This window comes from Tupaia chinensis, unplaced genomic scaffold (genome assembly GCF_000334495.1).
Source record: "Tupaia chinensis unplaced genomic scaffold, TupChi_1.0 Scaffold138322_1, whole genome shotgun sequence".
Taxonomy (NCBI): domain Eukaryota; kingdom Metazoa; phylum Chordata; class Mammalia; order Scandentia; family Tupaiidae; genus Tupaia; species Tupaia belangeri.
In genome coordinates, this window is record NW_006198219.1 from 1,271,231 (window position 1) to 1,296,522 (window position 25,292).

The window sequence follows — 25,292 nt, forward strand, 5'->3', positions numbered from 1 at the left end:
GACCAGAACCCACCCATAGTCTGTTACTTACCAAAGCTAACCCTATATCTGAGAGCAAGAAATAAATGTTGTTCTTTTAAACCACTGAGAACTTACTATTCTTTGTTGCCATAGCCAGAGCACCAACCATTTATCAACCTGTGAATTATTTGTTTGTTACTTTATTGGTTTAATGTGTCTCTCTGACTAGAATGTGAGTTCCCTGAGGGTAGAAACCTTGTCATATTTATAGCACCCAAAATGCCATGTAGTCTATATTTGACTATCAATAATTACTTGATAAAACTTATTAGCTGTGGGGCCAACTGGTGCCATGGTGGTTAAGGCAACTAGATTCCATATGGCTGACTATGTGGTTTAAGTCCCGAACTTGGGGGCTTGAAAAACATTCTTATGTATACATGCATGCCCAATGAAGAAGAAGGAATTGAAGCATGGCCATACCCTCGGGGTGTTCTCTCTCTTTCTCTCGTTTTCTCTCATTCTCTCTCATTCTCTCTCTTTCTCTCTCTCTCTTTCTCCCCCCTCTCTCTCCCTCCCTCCCTCCCTCCCTCCCTCCAGCAAGCACACATACCCTATAGCAAATTTAAGAAACAAAAAATTATCAGCTGTGTCTGATACAACCTAAAACTATAGAAAATTTCAAACTAATTGGAAGACGTTTCTTTAAAGTACCAAAATGTCTACAGCAAAAGGTGTATTTGTATTCTCTAAAGGCAAACCATTTGAAAATAATTGAACTGTAAACATTAAGTAGCAAAAAGGAGCACACTTAAATTATTTTTCCAAGGTGAAGAAAGGAGTTGCCATGTGCTGAGGAGTTGCCATGTGCTCAGTCAAATCCTAAAGCAATAGTCTAGGCTTCTCACCTCTCTTCCATCCAAACTCTCCAGCTATACCCTAGTACATCCTCTCCTTTTCTGCTTTTATATTTGGGCTCCTACTCCTCCCATTATCTGACAAGTCCTTATGCAACATCTCTAAAATTTGAGGTTATAGCTATTCTTCAGATGCCATTCCTTTGTAAAGCCTTTTCAGTCTTTGCCATACAAAATTAATCTTCTCCTTGGGGCTTAGGGCGGCTATTTGTACCTCCTACATAACATTTATCACATCCTGCCTTCTCTCTGGGCATAAGAGTCTCTAATAAACTATGTGAGGACATTCATGTCTTATGCATTACACACTGCCTGAAAAAAAAACTATTTCCAACAAATATTTGTCACTTTCAAAGATGTACTAAAGTTTTCAAACATCTCTTACCACCATGGTCTGGATTAGGACTGGAGAAAAGAGAATAACCCACATTACTAACCAAGTTTTCTCACACTATGAGAATATCATGGAGGTCGAAAGGGAGATGAAAAACTAAAACTGTTTCTTATAAGTTCGACTAGGTATAAAGAGGCTGAGATGTTTTTCCCTTATGGCTGATATCCACAGATAAGAATCACCCAAGTTAATTTCAAAATGCCATACACACACACACCTATGTGTATCTATGTATGTGTGAGTGTGTATATATATGTGTGTGTATATATATATATATATATATATATGACATGGTCACTAAAAAATATTTACAAAGTTTACAGCTTCTTTTATTAAAGAATCAACCTGATCACAAAGACGGTCAAGCAAGGCTGCTTTGTGGGAAAGGAACTGGCATGTGCATTATTTGATATGAGCAGAAAGACATCAAGGGGCCAGATGCTGGCATAGCAGTAAAACACAATACTAGGGGCCAGCAGATGGTACAGGGGTTACATCTCTAGATTCCACATGGCTGACCACAGTTCGAGTTCTGGAACTGGTAGCTTAAAATTCATGCTGGGTGGATGTGTGTGCTTGCCCAATATCCCAGGAGGCGAATGCAGAAGAAGGGATTGCAGCATGTCCCCCCCAATCCCCCTCTCCAGGTTTGGGGTGATTTCTCACTTTCCCTCTCTCTATCTCAGTCTCTGTGTCCCTTTTTGTGTCCCTGGTGAATGCACATACGCTGAGGAAAAAAACCTCCACAAAAAAAAAAAAAAAAAAAAAAAAAAAAAAGAAGAAAAAGAAAATACACACACACATACACACACACGACACTCCATGAGGTTGACTTACATCGGAAAGTTCCAGGTTCTCTGGCTTACATGTGCTGGCTGGGAATGGGGCTGGAATGCAGTATCAAGATCCTGTCAAGGGTACCATCTCTGTTTCTCTTGCTTGTGGAAAAAAATTAAACTTAATAAAAAGAAAGAAAAGGGAAAATATCAGGATGCTCTATACAACTAAATGAACATTATTCAAACTTCATTCCTTTGGGATAATAAGTATTCTCTTTTAAAATATAGATACACTTGAGACAGTCTATCCCTTAGGTTAAATAACAGTTATTAATATACTAATTGAATAAATTTAATGAGATGTCTTCCCTCTAGACAGTCAATAATAAAAGGTGGCCAGGGGGAGGGGGGAGGTAGATTTAAACCCAGATAATGTGTAAAGGAAACAATGTGACAAGTGAAACTACCTTGGGAGCACAGAGATGATAAAGTTTCAGGAAAGCTGGGGTTATAGTATGAGAAATCCGAGTCCTGGGAAAAAAACAAAGAAAAACAAGGTAGAGATAAAAGGGAGGCTAGAGAAAAGATATATGGGCACTAGTGAAATGTTGAGAATCATATTAATAGTGTTCTGGGACAATGCTGCATGTAAACCAAATTCACATGCTTCCATGCAAGTCCTCTAAGGTCAGTCATTTAGTTATTGGAATGGGGTGGGAAGGAATGCTGTTTTCTGACTGAAGTGCCACATTCTCTGGGCAGATTTACTTCAAAGAATTGCCCTGAAGGTAACCCATGAGCTATATTTATAGGATGACCAAAAGAAAACCATTAAATGTATACTAAAAGGCCTCCAGAACAAATGTCTAGATGGCCAGTTAAATCTAAAACAAAAATTGAAAATTAAAATGTGGAATCATCCAAAAAGCTATTTACTAAGATAAATTTCTTTCCTTAGCATTTCAGTCAGCATACTGGGAAAGTGAAATCTAACTAGGAGGCCATAGCAATAGCTAAAGTATTATATGATGGGGGCATGAACTAGGGCAAAGAAGAGTAAGAATCCAAAAGGACCAGGAAAGATGTCAATAATGTCCTGGCTCTTGGCAAGATTCTGGGTTTACAATGTTTACTATGTTATAATAGCAAGCACATACACATCAAATAGATAATTGATCATATATGAATTAGAAAGTAGAAGAATCTAAAATGTGGATTGTCACAAGTGGTTGTGTATGTCATATCCTGAACCAAGGCATCCAGCTGAGGGAGAGAGTAGGGACTGAAATTAGACCCAAGCTTTGCTTATCAAATAGGATCTGTGTGCCCAGAAAAAGGTCAGTCTTTCCAGTTTCCACAAAAGTACCACAAGGGCAAGCAGCAGCCCTGTCTAGGGTAACTTCAGTTTTCTGTCGAGCAAGTAGGTGAACAGTGATGTCATTAACAGTGACTGGAATGCTAGTTTTCCGCTAGCAGAGCTGTTCTTGGGTAGTACTGGGGAAGAGAAAAAGCACATAATTAATTTCAGGCCATGTAGGATATCCAAGTGAAGACAGCTGCCAGAAATGTTTAACCACAATTCTCAAGGTCGGGGAAAAGGTCAAATCTGGATACAGAGGTCAACAGCAAACAGAAGAACTGAAGTATAAAAGTCGTAGAAAGAGTAGGTAAGTACAAAACTGAATGACACCTAAACTGGCAATGATGAACTCAAGAAAATGATCTTTGGGTCTATTACTCTGACCAGAAATTTAACATTCTCTAATACTTCAATTCATTGAAATTTTATTATACTTAAGATTTTCCTGAAAACTTAAACCTTTTTATCTACAAACAACCCATTCTATTCCTTAAGGCACCAGCAAGACCATTTCTCATCAACATTAAGGTTTTTAACTATGTCCTTATCTCTTCCTGAAAAACAACTGATTGCCTGTCATTAGCTTATACTTTTCAGGATGGATTCTATAAAAGGTATTTTATCTTACACATTGCCTTAGTCAACCAAGGATATATTGCCTCAGGTTTCAAGATACATTCAATTCGAAACTGAAATTCAGGCCTCTACCTTTAGAGCTTTGTCCTTTTGCCCCCTGGGAAATGGAATTTTTGTATAATACTTTTGGGGACATTCTTGCCATTCATATAGCCCAAATATTTTCTAAAGCAATATTGTGCTCTAATATCTTATTAGGGAAAAGGAAGAAATCTGAAGTGGGTTTCTGAAGTCATATCGCGTGCTCCCACTAGAACTAGCCACAAGAGTTCTTTTTTTTAATTGCCAGAATGCACGTGCATCTGCCAGACAGAGAGAGACAGAGAAAGGGAAAGGCAATTACACCGCCCCCAGTGGGACATAGTCATGCCACAATCCCATCTCCTCTATCTTTCCATCATGTCAGGATTTGGGCCATGCAAGCACATGTGTCCAATGTGCTTTTCCAGCCACAGAGGCCAGGACTCAAAGTGATAAGCCATATGGTATCTGCATCTTTCAACCACTAGGCTACGGAGGTCAATCATCCATAGTGATCTTTTTTTTAAAAAAGAGATTTTTGCTCTATGGCACGTGCACTCACCAGAGAGACAGACACAGAGAGACAGGAAGTGAGAAATCACCCCCCAGGGAGAAGGCCACACCACAATCTCTTCTCTTCTATTCTCCTCTCAGGATTTTGGACATGCACGCACACGTTATCAACATGAGTTTTAAGCTTCTAGGTCCGGGACTCAAACCATGGTCGGCTATTTGGGAGTCCAGCAACATAATCATTAGCCAACTGCTGGTACCCATCCACAGTGATCTTAATGAGTGGGGTTTTAGCCAAACACAGCTAGGTTATCTGAGTATGATAACATCTACTATTAACAATACCTTTTTCTGTGGAGTAAGTAAAGCCAGACTTTGTTTTAGGCCTTGGGAATTCAAAGAATAGGAACTTATCCTTATATTTCAAAAGTATAAGCTCAAAGATTCTTTCTCCAACATGGTCTAATCTGTTTTTGATACTTTTAACAGAGCTTTTTATTTCTTGTATTCTTCATCTCCAGAAGTTTGACTTGATTCTTTTTTTAAGCTGTCTGTCTCTTCATAAAATTTCTCCTTCATGTCACGGAATAATTTTTTCCTGTTCTGGAATTGTTTATCTGTTTGCTCTTGAATATAATTAAGTTTTGTTACATTCAATATTCTGAACTCCTTTTCCAACATTCCTATGATTTCCTGTATGTTATTCATTGTCAGTAAGGAGTTATGGTGTTCCTTTGGGAGAAAGATACTTGTTTCTTCATATTTCTTATGTTTCTGTGTTGATTTTTAGGCTTTTAGTGGAGTATTTGCTCCTTCCTGGTTTATGGAATAGACTCAACCCTCAAGATCCAAATGTGGCTCTGGAAAAGGTTATCCAGGAGGGGCTGAAAGCCTGACATGCCTTTCAGATCCAAGGAGGGCTTGCATACCTGCCTGTAATTTCCAGAGGCAAGTCTGCCTGCCAAACCTCAGTGCATCCCTGGCAAGTTTGTCCAGAGGGGCCAGAAGCAAGCCTACCTGTGATACCCAAGAAACAAGTCCTGTACAGTCTACAAAAAAATGCTCGAGGGGCAAGGCAGCCCTCAAAGTCAAAACATGGTTTTATGAAAGCAATCCAGGAAAGCAAGAGGCAGGTCTAGTATATGTGATCAACAGAGCTTGTTGAGCCTGCCTGTCCTTTCTGGGAGTGGGTTGACCCCAGAGACCCAGATAAGGTCCTTGCAAAGGTGGTTCAGGAATGGCTAGAGGCCAGCTGTACTTTTCTAATTCAATCAGGGCCATGCACCCACCTGTAATTTCTGGGAGCAAATCGGGCCTACAGACCCAAATTCAGCCTAGCAAGATGTTCCTAGAGGGGCCAGAAGCCAGTTATGCTTTCATATCCAAGCAGGCTTACACACCTCCCTGTAAAATCTGGGGGTAAGGCAGCCCACCAAACCCAAATATAGCCTGGCAAGTTTGTCCAGGAGGAACTGGAAGTAAATCTATCTGTGAGACTCAGGAAGTAGCAGCAGTGAAACACCTTGGAGTAAGGTAACCCTAAAGTCCTGAATGTGGCCCTGTGAAGGCAATCGAGGGAAGGCAGGAGATGGACCCAGTCTATGTGGCTCACAGAGCCTACTGAACCTGCCTTCCTTTCTGGAGATGGGTTGGCCCTCAAAACCTGGAAATGGCCCTGACCAAGGTGGTCCAGGAGTGGCCAGCAGCCTGCCATGCCTTTTTGATCCAGGCAGGGTTTGTGTACCCACCTGTAATTTCTGGCAGAAGATAAGCCTTTGAGACTTAAATGTGACCCTGACAAGGTGGTCTACAGGCGCCAGGGTCAGCCATGCCTTTCCGAGGCAAGCAGGGCTTGTGTACCTACGTACAGTTTCTAAGGGTTTGTCTAGCCCTTCAGACACAAAAATGGCTCTGCTAAAATGGTTTTGGAGGGGCCAGAAGCCAGCCATACCTTTCAGATCCAAATAGGACTGATATACCCGCCTGTAATTTACAGAGATGAGACTGCCCACCAAACTCAAGCGCAGCCCTCACCAGTTCATCCAGGAGGGGCTGGAGGCAATTTGACCTGGGAGACCCAACAAGCAGGTCCTCTGAGTCCTGTGAGGAACACCGGGGGTGGCCCTGAAGGCCGGATGGTGTACCCAGGAAAGCTAAGAGTAGCCCAAGGTAAGAATATCTGTCTGACCGTCACTGGCATCTGTGACCTATAGTGCCCGGGGTCAAGGAGGCTGGTCCAATGTGACCCGCTGCTGGGGGCCTGGCGGCTGGACCAACCAGATCACGGGGTGTTCTGAGGCAGGGCCGGGTACTTCTCCCCGCAGACCCGGAGCGGGGCTGTCTCGTGCTGCCTCTCTGCCAGGTTCCCAGCCCTTTCCTTTGCCCACACTTACAGTTCAGGCGGGTCCAGAAGAATACGCTATCGTGGCCTCAGTTGGGCGGTGGCCACTGCACAGGTCTCGGTCTGAGGAGAGGGCGGTCGGGCCTGCCCTACCCCAGGCACAAGTGCCCGACTCCTCCGTCTCGGTTGGGGGAGCGGGAAGTGGGGGTGCTCCTGGGCTCCACGCACTGAGTGGGGTCAGCAGGCTTCACTGCAGGTGCCCCGGTTTCCCCCGGTCATAGGGCAGCTTCTCCTCTGTGCTGTGCCTGCCATTCCCCCCAGGCTATGGAGACCGCTAATTGCTTGGTCCGGTCGCAGTCTAGGCTCTGCGGTCAGCTCCCAAGATGGCGCCGCGCTCTCCAGCTAGGGTTGGGGTTGGTTAGAAAGGTCAGAGTTCTCCCCGCAGCACTATATCCGTGTTTTCCAACGGTTGTTCTAGTTCCTGGCCCGTCACGTTGTCCTGCAGGTACAGAGTCCTGGGGTTTGAGGTAGAAGTACGGAATTCGGTGTTCCAGAGGGCCACTTGCCTCCCTCCGTCCTTCCGGTCTGCAGCGGGGAGCAGCCCAGAGGATTGGTTCCCCCTGTACTTTCCCAGGTGGAGATTCTGTGCTCCAGAAGTTCCAGAAGTACCAGAAGTTCCTTGGTCTTTTCCTTGAACTTCAACAGTCTTACCACACTCCTCTGCTGGACGTATAGGCATTTACTTAAAATATTCAGCTTTTCTTTCCAGAGACAGTGCCACGGTGGATTTTTGTTGTTTGGGTGTTTTTGTTTGTTCTGAGAGAGAATTTTGCTGTTAGGGAGTGCAGCCTCGCCAGAAAGAGAGAAAGAAATCACCACCCAAGGAGGAGAGCATGCTTCAATACCTTCTCCTTCATTCTCTTCTTGGGATTTTGGGCACACTCCCAAGGTGAAGTTCAGGCACCGGATCCAGGACTCAAACTGCTGTTGACCACGTGGGAGTCCAAGCTTAACCACTACACCACCTGCTGGCCCCAGTGAGTGTTTCTAATTGTCCAGCTTGCCTCTCACACTTTAAACCTTTCAGCTGAGCTAATTGTCAAGCGCAAACTATCCCGCATTATCAAGAGCAAAGTATCCCAAATTACCAATCTACAGTTTTTCTGTATCTAAGTACATGAGACTATATGAAGAGAATTCCTTTGCAATTAAAATTTTAATTTAATTTTACTAAAATGTGTTCCTTCATTCCACTATTGTATCCTTCTTCCCTAATTTTTTTAATTTTAAAACTCCAAAATAAAACAGGCTTAGATGACTTATTTATGATATTTTAATATACTTAACACTATTCAAGGTAAATGTCATATGAAAAGAAATAAATTATGTGTCCAGGAAGGCTGCAGTTCATAATTCTTGCTCTCTTTAATGTCAATGAGCCCTGAACAGGTTTTCAGGGACAAACTAGCAGTTAATGTGGACTATGTAGATTCAAACTTACCCATCATTTTATGACCCAGAAAATCCTAGATTTCAAGCCTGAATTACAAATCAATTTGGTGTCACAATTATTTTTATTTTAGCAATCTGATTATACCTGCAAAATAAAATGTGAAGTCCAAGACAATATGTCATGTCATTTATTCTCATTGGAACTAATAGAATATGCACCTTGTCTACTCATGCAACAAATAATAGTTGAGCACAAACACTGAGCTGAGAATTGTATTAGTTAACAATAGTGTCTATGTTGGTGAATAATACAGCCCCTGACTTTTTAGAGGCATATCTCTATCTACCACATTTCTTTATGACAATTTGTATACTCTCAAAAAACCACTAGTTGATTATCTCCTGAAAGTATATCTGGTCAGGGGAGAAGAGAAAGCTGAAAGAGTTTCCAAAGAGTTAAATTATCCCAAGTAAAGTTTATTTTAGCAGCGTTATATCACACAACATAATATAAATAACCAAAGAAGGTTATACAGGAGGATCTTTAGTTCAATTCAAAATGAATTTATTGTATATTTTGATAGTTCTCACAATATGGTTCAAGGACTAGAGAATCCACAATCAGTTTGTTTGACAAATATAAAGTTGACAAGCATTAGGAGGTTGGGTTGTATTAAAGAACTATTTAGAGTACTTTCCCAACAAAAACTCCACACATTTTAAACTGTTCCATTTCTTTCTATTCCAGTTTCCTACATTGCTCTAACAATTCCCCCTTTTTTTTTTCAATCTGAAACCAGCCACTGTTTATTTACTGACCAGATTACAAAAATAATCATGGTGGATACCTTAGTTCCTCCTTCTAATAAGTCTGTTGATCTGGTCTTCCCTGTTGCCAGCATGTCCACCTTCTACAAAATAGGTGGTCTTTTTCTTCATTCCACCTCATGGAGAAGATAATTTGAAGGGCCCACAGGAAGGTATTTCCTTCTTTAAAGTGTTTTGCAACAGTCTAGATTTCAAGAATCAGGTCCTCCATGCAGATAATGTGAAATTTACCAAGAGATCGAGCAGTCAAAGAGTTATCTGTCAAAGCAATTCTATTCTTATTGTCTTTGCCATAACCACATTTGTAGATCAGTTCATTTACTGACTTCAGGTTCGGGTACCCCCATGCAATATATGGTTCCACAGTTCTTAGCATGTTAATTGAGGCCTTGTTAAGCTTAACGAAGGTGCCATTGAAGATCTGGTGAAGATGAAGAAGCTGCAACACTTTTCGAACCTTTGTTCTTGCTCCATTGATACCTCTGATCCTGATGACAAACGCCAATTTGGGTTCTGCAGGTACATAGAAGTTGCCAGCTTTTCTTGCCATACTGGCCATGCAAATTTCAGTTCTGTACATCTCTCTAAATTCCTTATGATAATGCTTAGCTTTTTCATAGATTAGCTTCCTCCTTGCCTTTCAAAACATCTTTTGAGCAAACTTCTTTCTCAGGCCCCTGATCTTCAGCTCTGCAAAATTCCTTCGCTTTTTCTTAAGGGTTTCTGGCACAGCAGGAACCTTTTTCTTGGTGGCTTCCACCACAGCAGAAGCCTTTTTCTTGGTTTCTGTCACAGCAGGAACCTTCTTTTTCTTCTCTTGAATGCCCTCCGTGGTTCCAGTTGAAAAAAGAGTTACCATACCCCTTGTAGAAAGAAAGAGTGAGTTGTCCCAGTATTTCCTTTCCTTCACAAAGCATGTCTAGATGTACTATTGCCCTTAGATTTTTAATTCTCATGGTTCTTCTCTAGGAATTATTCTAGATCACAAAAAAAAGCCCAAATATATGACTTATTTCGGTCTTTTCTAAAAAATGTACATCCTCAAATTATCTCCTGGGAATCAAGTTTTCTAATCCTTGAAAGATATTTCCCTTGATTTTTTTTAATCACCAGAGGGCATATGCGCTTATCAGAGAGAGAGAAGAGAGAAAAAAAAAAGTACCCCACAACAAGGCATGATCATGATGCAACCCCTTTTCCTTTACTTCTCCATCCCATCAGGATTTGGTGCATGCAGACAAAAAAATATCCAGTGTACTTTTCAAGTCACCTGATCTGGGATTTGAACCACAGTTTGCCACCTGGTGTCTGGTTCCCAATGCACAGCAATTAATCACTGTGCTATGGGGCCAGCTTGTATTTTCCTTAATTCTTCAAAATAATTTCCCTCCCCCTCTACACACACACACACACACACACACACACATACACACACATACATACATGCAGACACACGCACTTCTGCTTATTTATCTTTTTCTACCCAGCATTCAAAAGAACCTGAGTTAAAGCTAAGACAATTACAAGAAATAAAATAAATCAATGAAAAAATAGATTCTATAGACTCTTAGTTGGTTGAAATGTCTGAAACAGGCTCACAATCAGTTACAGCTTCTAACAGGTCTTTTCTGTTCATGATGGATTGGTCCATTCATTAACTCTACCTTGAAGTTTACTTCTCTATGGCAGCCATCATCTACAAAGTCAGACTGAAGAAGTTTGTTTGGTTTGGTTTCGTTGTTGTTTTGCATCTTCTTTTTGTTTTTGACATCCACTGACAGAAACAAAGCATTAAATCATATTTAGCAACTATGGTACTAACTTTGGAAATGAATAAGTGCCAGTTTACCAAGCAAATTACATGAACAAAAGATTAATATGGAGATGAAGAAGGCTCAACTTTTGTTTAACCAAAGGAGAAACACACCATGCCATTATTTTTTTTCAAGAGCCCAAGCTGCTGGTATGTCCCAAGATTTCACAGTGATGCGTGGCCTAGTAACATATATATGTGTATATGTACATATACACACACTCATGCACATACATACACACACAGTTTTTATATACTCCTAACAGTACCAGAGATGGGTATATATTCTTTTTAAATTGTTTCCTCCCTATATTCTCTTTTAAAATAATATATCCATGCTCCATTCTCACAGTCTGCTGTCATATTCCAAACTGACACCCTGGCCAAAGCTGATGAGAAAAAAATGTCTGAGGTGGGCTAATTCTATGTCTTACACCAGTTTTGTAGGAGTTCAGACTGAGAGTATAGTCAGTCTATTCTGAGTTTCTGAACTGTGAACTTTTAAGGGGGACTGAAATGGTGATTTGATGTCTTATGAAAAATGACCCAAAAAAGTTAATAGACATAAAAAGCAAAAAAATAAACATAAGAAAACTGCAGAGATGGAGCCCTTGAGAACAGAAGAGGCAGAGAAAGTGACTGCCTTAAATTCTGATAATTTTTCACATTCAGCATCCACCCCTCCTGAGATCAGAATACATCTCCTGCATTTGGATTCTGTAATCCAGAACTTCATTTTGGCTTAGCATATTTTTAACAGCCTCTATTTCTTGTAGTGAAATCATCTTTGATTAAGACATTGATTGCTTTTAAGTACACAGTTGAAAGCAAGGTACCAGCATTGTCAGAAAGCCTGACTCTTGGTCTTACCTTAAAATTAGTATTGACAGAGCATCTGTGGTTGTTCAGAAGAGCTGTGTGATCTTCAGAAAGTCATGTTAATTCAGAGTCTATGTTTCTTTACCTTTGAAATAAAAGCAGAAGGATTTCTATATTTGACAGTATGGCAGATTAGATATCCTGACAATCCATTTGAATAAAATAAACTGTCAGATAAAATAGATGTATTTTTTTAAATGCATCACTGAGCTAACACAAAAATAATGAAGATGTCATCGAAAGAAAAGTAACCTGGAAACCCTAGACAATAAGAGAGAGTGTGAAGACTCACTTTTGACCCTGGAGAATATTGTTAAAGTAGTGAGTCCTTGGGATTACACTCTGATACCTGCTCAAAAGGTACGGATTATGAGATGAATCCCAGGGCCTCTCAGGAAGTGGCTGCTGCTACACCTGCTGTGTGAGAGCAAATGAGACATAAGCCCCACTGCACAGAATACCAAAGAAAAGAAATTCACCTGTTCCTTCTAAGTTCTCTTATAAGGGTAAAAAATATATATTTAGTCCAGTAATCCATAACCATAAGCCATTCATAAATGTATTTGTGATCTGAATTCACAGAACAAAATTACTGTGTAATCTGAAAAAAAAAAAATCCTTAAGAGGAAATTTTAAATTATGGTCATTCCAGGTTGGTGGGTCCAGTGAACTGGTAGTGCAAATGCAAATCTTATTATTTTTTAAGGTTTTTGCCACAGAGCATGTGTGCTCATTGTGGAGACAGTGAAAGGGAGACTGAGAAATCACCCCCTAGAGAGATGGCCACAGCACAATCCCTTCTCTTCTATTCTCCTCTTAGGATTTTGGACACATCCACACATACCTGGTGTGAGTTTTAAGCCATGGGGTCCTGATTCAAATTGCAGTCAGCCATGTGGGAGTCCAGCACCTTAACTCCCACACGAACAGGTGTCTGTTGAAGTCTTCTACTCTCTGCTTGTGGGTTTTGGACTCTTTCTTCAGAATCCTTTCCATTTACTGCTTCTCCTGCATCTTCTCAAAGTCCGTCTGGCCAAGTCCGCTTGTCTAAGCCACTCCACTTCTCCTTCCCATTCTTTTTGCTCATCCCCATTGCTTCCAGGAGTTTCCCCTTGTTTTTGTTCTTTTTCTTCTTCCATTTGGTCATGCCAAGCTCTGCGACACCTTTTAGTTTCAGGAGCCCCTTTTAGACCTGCTCGCAATCTGCCATGATGCCTGTGCCTAGTTTATCATGTAGACTGCCCAATGCAGTACTATTTTCTAAATACAAAACTGCATCATCCACATGTTTAAAAAATTTTTATCACCTTTCAAAAGTCAACCACATTTCAGTTTTCTCTCAACCACACACAAAGTGACCTGCAAAGCATTTTGTCTGCCAGTCCCAAATATCTGAGTTGAGGGAATTTTACTACACAAGGAAGCAAATCCCCATACAAGGAAGAAATTTCCAACAGAGCACCTAACAATAATCCACTGAAATGAAAGCTAAGACTGCTACTTTACCATTGAGGGGGCCTCATAAAACTGAGAAAATGGTCAAAGGGAGTATTACAATGTCGACTAAGATCATGAAGGGGTTATTGCTATTAAATGGGATAGGATTGATATACAGGGATTGAATATATAACATAAAATAAGAATAAATATGAAAATTGAATAACAATAAATAAATAAATAAATGGAACTGGGAAAATGGCTAGAATCCAATGAATTCCCTTGTGTCCTTCCCTTTACAACTCTCTCTCTCTCTCTCTTTCTCCTCTCTCTCGGGAGATGGCATGTGCCTTCTAGTAGTAAAAATAAATAAAATAAAATAAAGGTACTGGCCCGATAGTCAGCCAAATCCAGTTAACAGAGCCAAACTTTGGTTCAAATATCAGCCTTGACAGCTTAAAAAATATGCCAGGCACATGTATACATGTGCTCAATATCCTCATAGGATAGAGAAATGTAAGAGAAGGGACTGTGGCATGACCATACCCGTTAAGGGGGTCTTTCTCCTTCCTGCCCCCTTTATCTCTCTCTGTCTCTCTCTGGCAAAAAGCAATATCCCTCGACCAGAGGCCACAGATTTTTTCAGATGGCCCTCTCCTTTCTGTCAGAGAGGTAACTGCTCCTCATGTTTGTCTATTCAGGCCTACAGATGGTAATGGCACCTCACTGGTATTAGCACCTACATACTTACTGTGCTGTGGCCTCCTCCATGTATCCTGTCCTTATTTATTACTCAGTTTATTTATTATTCAGTTTGAAAATCCCATATGATTCACTGATTGATAAAATCAGTCAACATTTTTTTTACTAAGGCTTGAGAATAAAACTTAAAACCAGAAACTAATTAATGGGTAGAATTTTATCACAGAGCTAAAAGGGGACCATACTCAACTATGTTATTGATTGTTGCTATAAATATTATTCAGTAGGCACACACATAGAGAGTTAGAAATAAAATTCAACTCAAAAGAAAAGTAGTAATATGTTTAACATCAAAAGCAAATACCAAGAGTTCTTATACAAAAACAATTACAAATGTGTTGACACAGGTCCTAGATTACAATTTGGTCAGTCTCCTGAGAACCTGTTTTCAAATGCAGGTCCTTTGGAAAAGAAGATAAAATATTATTGGATTTCTATCAGTTCAGTCCAGTAGGGTCACAATTAATCAAAAAGGAAAGTGGAAGCTTTCATTTGTCAACTACACTCAATTGGGAACAAAAAGTGTAAAAACTTGCTTTTTCAATAACATGAGAGTGTGCTCTAGTCAATAGAAACTTTAAAGCTCATCTAATCCAGGACATACCACATTGTGCCATAAGTGATCATATGAGCTCTAGAAAGCTTCTCCAGAGCCTTCCTTAAGACGATGGGATACAGTCCTCCACCACCAGCCTCATTTCAAAAGCAGCAATTCTGAAGTTAGCCTCCCAACTATTTTTATCTGAGCAAACAAGTCACTGCTAGAAAGAGAAAAATATGAAAACCAATTCTGATTCAAAGTCATCCCTTTACTTTCTGAAAACTAAAGGGTGCTATCTAAAATACATAAGAAATTTCCTGAGCATCGAACATCTTGCCCCTCAACTCAGATTCCTAGAGTATGACCCCGCTGTTCTTGCTATATATTCTATCCTTTCCTATTAAAGCATCATCATTTATTTTCAACACATGGTTTTCAAGGTTAAACCAGTAGGTTTATCCAGCCTAGAGGCAAGAAAAAGATATCGCTGTTCCCACAGTGAAGGGATATCTCATTATTTAATTTTTTTAAGATAGTTGTTTTACTGTATTACATTCTTTTTGCCTCAGCCTCCTAGTAAAGACTACAGATGCATATACTACACCCAACTCTTTTTTTGAAGAATTATTTATTTAATTGTATTTATTATTATTATGTTTGAATTTGACCAGAAAGAGAGAAAAAGGGAAAGTGGGAAAGCAAGCTGCCAGGTCCAGGACTCAAACCACGATTGGTTGTGTGGAATTCCAGCACCTTACCACCATGTCACCTGCCGGCTCCACCCAACTCTTTTTTAAAACAAGGTCTCACTTTATTGCCAAGGTCAGACTTGATTTCACAATCCTCCTGCCTCAGCTTCCATGGGTAGCTGCAATACAGGCACATGCTCCCAAGAGTAGCTGCAATTATAGGCACATGACAATGTGCAGGCCTAGGCTGGATTAGAAATCAAATCCAGACCTCCCAGGTGGTCCTAGCCTGAGGAAGAGCACAGCATCTTAGCAGCAAATGTCATCACAGCTAGGATTGGATCATTCATTCTTGACTGACTCTCTTTCCTGCAAGTCACACACCACATCTTCTCTCATTTACTGGCAAGACTGTTGGCATGGCCATCCCTAGATGTAAGAAAGGCTGAGGGAAAAAAAAAATCTATTTCCCAGCAAGAATTCCACACAAGTGGAAGGCACAAGTTTCTTTAAGAAGTCCACTTCTTAGGACTTCTAACATACTAAGAACCAGTGATAAGAATACTTTTATTTGGCTAGTTGTTACCTATACCACAAAGAGTTCTATCTTTCTTATAATGGGTTTTCTTTACCCTGTGTGGCCAAGTTCCAGAGGTGAATGAATAATTTTAACTATTTTTACCTGCCTAATATTTGAGCAAAATTCAAAATGTAGTGTCATCAACCAATGTATCCTTTATTCCTCTTTCCTTTCCAACTTACCTCCAGGAAAAAAATACTAATAAGAAAAATAATTCTAGCAATTCCCTCAGCAAAATGATTTAACAGACCCATCTACAGTGGTACAGACAATACAGTACTGCTGTACAATCCTTGAGACATTTGAGAAGGCCTTGAGTTTAGATCCCAGCTGGTGCCTATATCTATGCCCATGATCTTGACAGGGTGGATAGCTGGGGAAGGATCATAAGGCAAGACCCTGTTGAGGTTTTCTCCTTGACCCAATTCCAAAGAAAGAAAGATAGATAGATTTGTAAAAAAAAATAATAATGAAGTTTTAACAAATAGCACACTTCTCTTCCAAATCCAATCACATGATAGAACTGGAGTACTCAACAGGAAAATTAAAGTTTTTATGATCAGGAGGTTTTGTCATTTCAAAAGTTGTAAATGCTTTCTTGTGGTACTAGTGATTCTAGGCTTGCCTTTCAGTTGCCTGTGGATCCTAGTCACACCATGTCAGCAGAACTAGAGAGCAAAGACAGAGACTCGGAAAGATCTAGCATAGGACATTTATGCAGAAAGAATGAAGGAAACAGAACCATGTGCATCTGCCACAAAATAACTTATACTGTCAACACAAATTTCTGATATTGCACCCTGGATTCCTTGAGTCAAGTAGTTAGATATAATGGTTAATTATTTTTTGAGGTGTTTGTCACTAACAGCCTCACTCAGCTATGCATGTTGTGATCAAAGCTCTAAGGAGATCTGTAGACTTGGAGCAGCCAACATTTTTCTCTCTGTGTTAAAGCAGAAAAAAAGGATTCTACAGCTCTATCTGACATCCTAGTAAGACCCAGAATGTTTCAGAAATACTTCCTGGTGCTTCTGACTTGAAAATTTGATAACAAATAATACAAGCATTGTTACCACTGGGAAACTTACAGAGTTCCTCTTTTTTATACAGAACTACTCTGAATTAATATTTTAAACCAGGGAAAGATAGACTCTAACGTAGTAGCAGAGAAAAGGCAAAAGCTGCTAAGAGTAGAAGCAAATAATAAAATCATGAAAATGTTCTGCAGTTTTTTAAAGAGTGGGAGAAATTAAAAATAAGTTTTTGAATCAAACAGGAGTCAGGTAGTGAAGTCTGAATCTAAGTTCAGTCCCTTACTAGCCCTGTGACATTACACAAGTTGTGCTGGTCTATAAGCCCCTGTTGACCCATTTGTAAATGGGTTGCTGTGAGTTTTAAATATAACGTGAAGTGATAATAAGCATGATGTCCAGCACTTGGAAGGTACCAAATAAATGTCAGCCACCCTAATTAAAAAGGGATATTTTGGTTTTTTTATTTTTATTTATTATTTTTTAGGGGTTTTTGCTATAGAACACATATAGGAGAGGAAAGGAAATGCCATCATCCATAATAAGAAATCAGACACAGAAAGACTTGGGCTCAGATATCAATGATTTAATAAACCCATTTAAGAAATAATTAAACATTATACCCTTATAAACATACATACTTGCGGCCAGCAGGTGGCCTGGTGGTTGGGGTGCTGGACTCCCACATAGTTAACCACAGTTCAAGTCCCAGACTTGGTGGCTTGGTTCCTCATTCTCTCTGTCTCTCTCTCTATCTCTCTCTCATCTATATTCCCTATAGAAAATTAAAAATAATAATAACAAATAAATTTAAATAAATATTAAATAATTCTTTCCCATAAAGAAAAGCCAGCAACGACAAAAAAAAAAAAAAAAACCAACAACAACAACAAAAAAACCACATTTGTGGGGACCAGCAGGTGGCATGGTGGCTAAGGTGTTGGACACTCCCATATGGCCGACCATGGTTCGAGTCCTGGACCTGGTGGCTTGCTTTCTCACTTTCACTCTCACTCCCTGTCTTTCTCTGGTCAAATTTAAATAAATGAATGAATAAATAAAATTAAATAAACAATTCTTTTAAAAAACACACACACACACATTTTCTTATAGTTACTCTAGCAGCCAACACAGTTCAACTAGAATAGACTGGCAACTACCTATCAATATGACATCTTCCTCTGATGTCATTTTTCTTAGTTTTGTTTACATCATAGCTTTTTTTTCAATCCTTCCATTTTTTTCAATCATTCAGTCCTCTTACACCTTCCATTCTCCTACTCCTAGCTAATAAACATACTCAAAATTCTTCTCTCCTGAAGAAAAAAAAAAAGAAAAGAAAGAAAAACATCTCTAGCCCAGCAGGTCCTACCTTTACCTCTGTGTTTGCCTACTTTCCTTGTTTAGCTGTCTCAGGAGAACATTCTACTCTACCTCCATAGTCTTGCTTCCTATTTCCTGTTCTCCTTCAAAATTAAAAAAAAAAAAAAAATTTAAAAAAACCTGTTTTTAGCCTGCTCCCCACTGCGCTCCTGCCGCCACTCTGCAAAATCACTCTAAAAACGACCACTGATTATAGTCACAAAGTGAAGACACTTGAGTAAAACACATATCCTCAGTTTCCATGGCGTTACTCTCGTCTATGTTTACTCTCACTCCGACTATCCTAGTACTATCTTCTATTTTTGTGTCTCTCTGCTGTTTGTACCTTAAATGTTGATGTTCCATGAGGTTCTCTCATCTTACTTTTTCTGCACATTCCTCTCTATCTGCTCTTTTCAGGTAATCTCATTTGAGCTAAGGATCTCAATTCTCACCTCTGTGCTAAAAACTACTAAAGCTAGTTCAATAGCTCTGTCTTTTTCCATGAGCTTCAGATTCAACCAACCAAATGTCTTCTAGATGTAGCTGTTTGATTGACTATCTGTAGTTACCTTCCAATAAATAGGGGCAAACCTGAATTTAATTCCTTCTCCTCACAATATACTAGGAATTTCCCAGATTCATTCTTCCTGTGTCCCTAGTAACATTTTTTATAACAATTCTTTGAGGAAAATTGTCTTAGACATATTATCAAGGAATCATTTCTTATCCAAGTAGACTGTTGATTCTCCCTCCTCACTCTTCATTGAACCAAATAACACGGCACAGACATTTAGAGCATTGCTGAAACCCAGGAGTGGTTGAGCACAAGAGAACAGATGTATGAGCTCCTGCCACTAGGACTCATGGGTGGCCTTGAATCTAGAACCACCACACCAGTGAAGCCCAGACCTCTTTTGACTCCTGTTTTGGAGAATCTACTTGTGTTTATCACTGTTGAGAAGGGTCTCTGTTTCTTGCAACCAAAGTAATTCTGATCAATACTATAATAAACATTTGTATCTTTAAATCAGACTGAATACAATGCTTTAAGAAGATTACATTAATATACAGCATCTTTCTTATAGCTAACAGCCCTTCATTGCTGTGAAACCCCCAGAATTGACTCTGATTATAACATGTCTATCTAGATCCATCTAGCTAAGTAAAACCTTAAGCAGTACACTATCTCTATTTCAATTCTCTTTTCACTCAGCAGCTGCTCAGAATCTAAAATGTCAAATATAAATTATTAAGGAATGCATTTAAGAAGTCATTTCTGTAGGTTTCCAGAATTTCTGATGCTGCATGTTCACTAGCTGTTTTAATAATCCTCTTTTAAATTCCATTTGTCAAATTATCTTTAATCAACAAAAGTGCTGCTGCATGAGCTATACAAATGGGAAAGAACAAAATGTTCTCAAGGTGCCTTCTCTTGGAATGAGCCAAACAAGTGACTCCTGAGTAGACCTGACTTTAAGAAAAGGTGCACTCCAAGTTCTAGCATATATGGCAGTCTTTAGCATGAAGGAAATCCAGAGGCATCAGGTACTGCCTGACACCTAATGATAATATTCCTAACTGTTGGGTGTAGGAGCATTTCACACATAATCACTTCTTCCATGTATAAAATGGAGTCCTTTCTGAGATCAACCTGGGCTTTCCTAGTTTTCAGTGAGTCAGAGCAATACAGAATATCTAAAGGTTAAAGCTATTTGTCACAGTTACATGTGATAATTCAAAGTTCTTTAACCCTTTCATTCAGAAAGGATGCTTTTCTTAAAAGAAGGATCTGACATTATTTTACATCAACTTAGTAGCTCATATTAGACATTAGAAATACAGCCAATGCTGGCTCCTCTAACAAAACTTTAGAAGGAAAAAGTATAGTTTTCTGGTTTAATATATTTTCAAAAGTCTTAGTTGGTTATTTTTATTAGAACTCCCATCCAAGAAAAATGAGAAATATTTTTAGCTTCCATAATACAAACCATAGTTAATCCTGTAATTTTTCAAATACCCATGATTCACCATAACTTGAGGTAAAGTGGGAAAAAAGGAAAACAAAATTTAGGTAGAGTTGTATTTACTAATATATCATTTTAGTCAGTTATTAAGTCTTTTTAACAGAATCCTAAAAAACTTACTTCTGTATCAAAAAAAAAGTAGCAATTTTAAAAAAGGCATGTTCAACTTTTCTTTTTACATTTAACCAGGAATCATGTGGGCTAAGTCACCATTTGAACTCACTTGAGCTCATCTGAAATCTGTAGACGATTATTTTTACTGAAAGGTTATAGACTTATTTTGTCCACTTAGGAACTGAAAACTGAGATTCATAATCTTGATTTTTCAATTTGGGGATATAAAATTATATTTTCATATAGTTAAATTACCAGCTTAGCTAATGTAGAATGCCATCCTATGAATTAAATGATACACATTGATGTAATATATTAATAAATTTTAATAAAAAAATTAGCTTCTCTGGGCTGGCTTGGTGGCACAGTGATAATACACTTCTCAGGTGATGCTGGATCCATGTGGAAGATCAATTCCTTGGCCGACTTGGACACAATAGGCATGATTCTGGTTGGTTAGGAAGATAGGGAGTGGAAGTATTACTACGTGAAACCCTATTGAAGAAGCTTGTCTTTCCAGGACTCGAACTGTGGCCAGCCATGTAGGAGTAACCACTATGCCTTCTGCTAGACCCTGAATTTTAAAAAATAAATAAGTAAATAACCCTCTGATTCAAGTGAGTGAAAAAAACATATACAGTTATGAAAAATGGTTGTCAATAACATGAGATAATTAAATCAACTATCTCTCTACTATATATTTATTTTTTAATAATTATTTATTTTATTTTATTTATTTTAATTTGCCATCAGGCATGTGTTCTCACCAGAGAGACAGAGAAGGAGAGAAAGTGAGAAAGCAAGTTGCCATTTCCAGGACTCGAACTGCGGTCAGCCATGTGGCGGTCCAGCGCCATAATCACCATGCTGCCTGCTGGCCCATCTCTCTACTATTTAATATGATGCTTGGAATTTCAGCAAAAATCAAATTATGTTTATATTTACTTATGTATACACACATACACATTGTACACATATCCCCTCTTCTACATAGAGAGGTACACATTGTCCCATACATTTTGTGTCCAAAATGACAGATAGGATTATCAAATTATAAGGGATATGGACTATATTCTATAAACATTGAAATATGTTTAAAGTAATCCAATAAAAGTGTTTATTTTTAATATAGTAGCTTACTATTTATCCAAAGTACTTATGTATACATAAAATTTACATAAAGCATACCCCTGTGTCCACATAGAGTGTATTTTTAATTTAGAGAGACAAAGAATACAATGACATGCAAAAAATAAGTTGAGTGTGAAAGGAATTTGGAGGAGTAATCAGGTGAACTGGATAAATTAACAGAGTCTCCCTTGAGCAGTGGTTCTCAGTTTTAGCTACACGTCAGGTTACCCTGGCTTCCAACCATTTTGGTTCTGATTTACTTGGTCTGTGAGAAGGGCTTGGCACTGGGAATTTTCTAAAACTCCACAGGTAACTAACTCTACTGCAGTCAAAGTCGAGAACAACTGCTCTAACAGAAAAAAAAAAAAAAGGAACTATCTCTTCAGGCAGAATCAGAAAGGGTAGAAGAAAGTACATCAAGATAGGGAAAGTAGGGAATATTATTCAAAAAGAGAGAAGGGATGAGAAGGAAATGCTGTTGCAAAAACACTAGTCAACTGGTATCTCAGCCAAAGCTTCTTATGATAGCATTTACTTAATGAGGACCCCACAGCTCAGAGCATGGCCTTGAGTAAACACATAAACAACATCAACTATTGGGGTCACCAGGCCGCGTGGTTAAAGTTTTGGACTCCTGCATGGCCAACTACAGTTTAAGTGCTGAACCTTGCAGCTAGAAACTTACACCAGACATGTGTGCAAACATGCACAAAATCCCTAGAGGAGAATGGAGAAGGAATTGTGGTGTAACCATACTTCCAAGAGGGTAATTTCTTGCTTGCTCGCGCTCTCTCTCTCGCTCTCTGTTTCTCTAGTGAATGCATATGCCCTACAGTAAAAAGCTCTTTCTCAGAAAAAAAAAAAAAGGAATATCAATTATCAGATGATCAGTCTCTTGGGAATCTGTCTCAATAACTGAACTCACAAAATATTTAGGTTTGAGTCAGGGTGCAAAATTGTGCCTTTACAATTAGAAACAGCAGTCTGGTGGATGAGATACGTTGACACTGGGACAAAGGTATACGGTAAGCAAATTACAGTCAAAAGGCATTGTCAGGAATGAGAAAATGGACATCATATAATTTCAGTGGCTAATACAGAAAATATGGAGAGTTTGATTCTTCCATCTCTTCTACATCTGCATACCTGATTCAAGAACCAGGCACTCATGCAATTTCAGGAGAATTCTCCAACATGATGCTCTGACTCTTCATTTGTCTTTGTTCTCACACTACTTGCCCTGCATGCACTGGTATATTTTTCCTTTAGCAATGTTAATATCATTGCTTATATTAGTTAAGCTTGACTTATTCTTACAGATTTGAGTCTGGGAAACATACTGTCTCTAATCATATATATTGATTTTCTCAAAGAAACCTTTATTTTGTTATTTATGGAAGAGAACTGGGAATAAGGAGGCAGAAATTTGAAGCATAGGAGACATATTCAGATGTAACTTAGAAACTTATTTGTACAGATCTGGTAAGGACAAGAATCATAGTATATTGTATATTCACTTATTTATACCTCCACCTTCCCCTACCAAAATTCTTAACATAAAATAGTCATTTCAAGTTATTATTTATCTAAATATTATGTATGAATATATGCACACATGTATTATATATATATTTATACATTTTTTAACTCAACAACAACTTAGTATTTGCCTTTTCATACTCCTAGACAGTAATTTGAACAGTGGTAGGGCTTTCCTCTTTCCTTTTTGCAACTGTCATTTGTAAAGGAACTCTTCTCCCCATAGCTCTACCCCAAAACTCTAAATCAGATTGGCTTCTGAATCTCAGTACTTATGCTATTTCATAAGATTAATCCCCTTTTCATATCAAAGAGATATTACTGTAAGAAGATGAAATCAATACTTTGATTTTGAAAAATTCAAATAAGAAAACATCACGATAACTAGATAGCATCTATGAGTGCTACTGCTGAATTATAAAAAGGAAGGTTATATAATTTGTAATCACTGAATTTTAAAAGTAATTTAGTCATTTTAGCTCCTCTTCTAGGTAGAATGAAAGTCTTGATTCATTAAAAAAATAAAAACATAGATTTAAACATCATATACATTTATATTTTATAAGAATTTGTTAGCTTTTTGGTGACACTTGACTTTTGGTCATTTTATATTTGAGCATAGTTACATCAAAAAGCATTCCTAGAGGTAGTGTAATTCATCCAAATTTCAGCTACCAAGAAACTGACTCAGAGAAGCTATGTTCATGAATTTATATTCCGAGTCCCAAGTTCTACACTTACTCAATCAACTTCCTGGGTTCACGACATTTTTAGCGGCTGAATTTACCCTCAGGTTGCAATCCAACTGATCAGCTCTATTGTTGGACACTTCTCTGTTATGTGTGGTGATGACTTAAGAGTTACTATGGACCCTGGTCATTTGCTTTGCATTTACCTAATTAAGGACCTCAGTTTGACAGACTCGGTTAATACCCATATGCATGAAAATATGCTTGCTCTCTTCCAATGCTTCAATACTTTGCACCTATCAAACCGGTCATAAACTAATGGCGACACTGTTTCAATGTCTTCACTAACTGATCCACAAACCAAAGATAAATCCATTTAAAACTTGACCTCCTTTTATCAGTTTCCCATACTTGCCAATTCTCATTCTTCAGAATACTACACATGGACCCACTATATTGAAATAGTAGCGGTAAGTTGAGTCTAAGGAAGTGACCAATATCTATTTTTCTTTTACATATATTTTTTCTTTATGTTCTCAAATACAAGTAGTATTGTGGTTCCAGTTTTCAGAATTCTTCGGCATTTTAAAGGAGTTTTACTGTGTAGAATATGATTAGATATATTTGTTAAAACACCTGCTTGAGTTATCCTTTCAGGTAAGAGTTAATTTTCTATAAAATATTTAAGTTCAGGAGGCATAAGTGGATATTTTCTGCATTTTACTTTCTTCAACAATTAAGAGACCCTAGAACGTAAAATTCTCTATAGAAATTTATGTATATGGTAGTAGCCCTGATTTGATTGCCAATAAATAAATAAATAAAAATTTAAAAATAATATTCTTTCTTTTAAATGATCATTTTCAAATCCTAAGAAAATTTTCTTCTCAATGAACACAAATCACTTTTAGAACATTAAAAGAACTAATGATACTCTATTTTAGTCTTTTTTCTGATTTTTCTTTTTTTAATAATCTAATTCTGACATAATCATGCCTGGAGAATTTCAGCCAAACAGTTCATAATCAGAAAAACAAAATCAGAGAAGGAGAAAGGTTAAATGAAGTACAAACATGTTTCTCAAGTCAAAAGAATGTAGTAAATTCACACTTTTTAGTCAACTTCTTTCACACCCAAAATTGTCTGTAGACTTTCCCAACATGTCAAGAAAAACAAGAAAAGAAATCAGTGTTCTTAGTTCTTTTCATTTCTGCAAAACTCTGGGGTAACCATTCTTGTTTATGCTTTTATAGGCATGTCATTGTTAAGCTCCCTCTCACTGAGAAAATTGGTGAAGTTAAAAACCTGCCGGGATTTTGATTTGAAGTAAGATGTACAACCATTACTCAAAAAAGAAAGACTCTATTTACAAAGCCTCAGGTGTATTTATAAGAAGGCAGTTGTTCTGTCCACTTCCTCATCTGTAAAACAGGGATAATAGCACCTATCATGGTTGTAGAAATGCACAAATAGAAAGGTTTGGTGCAGAAAAGGAA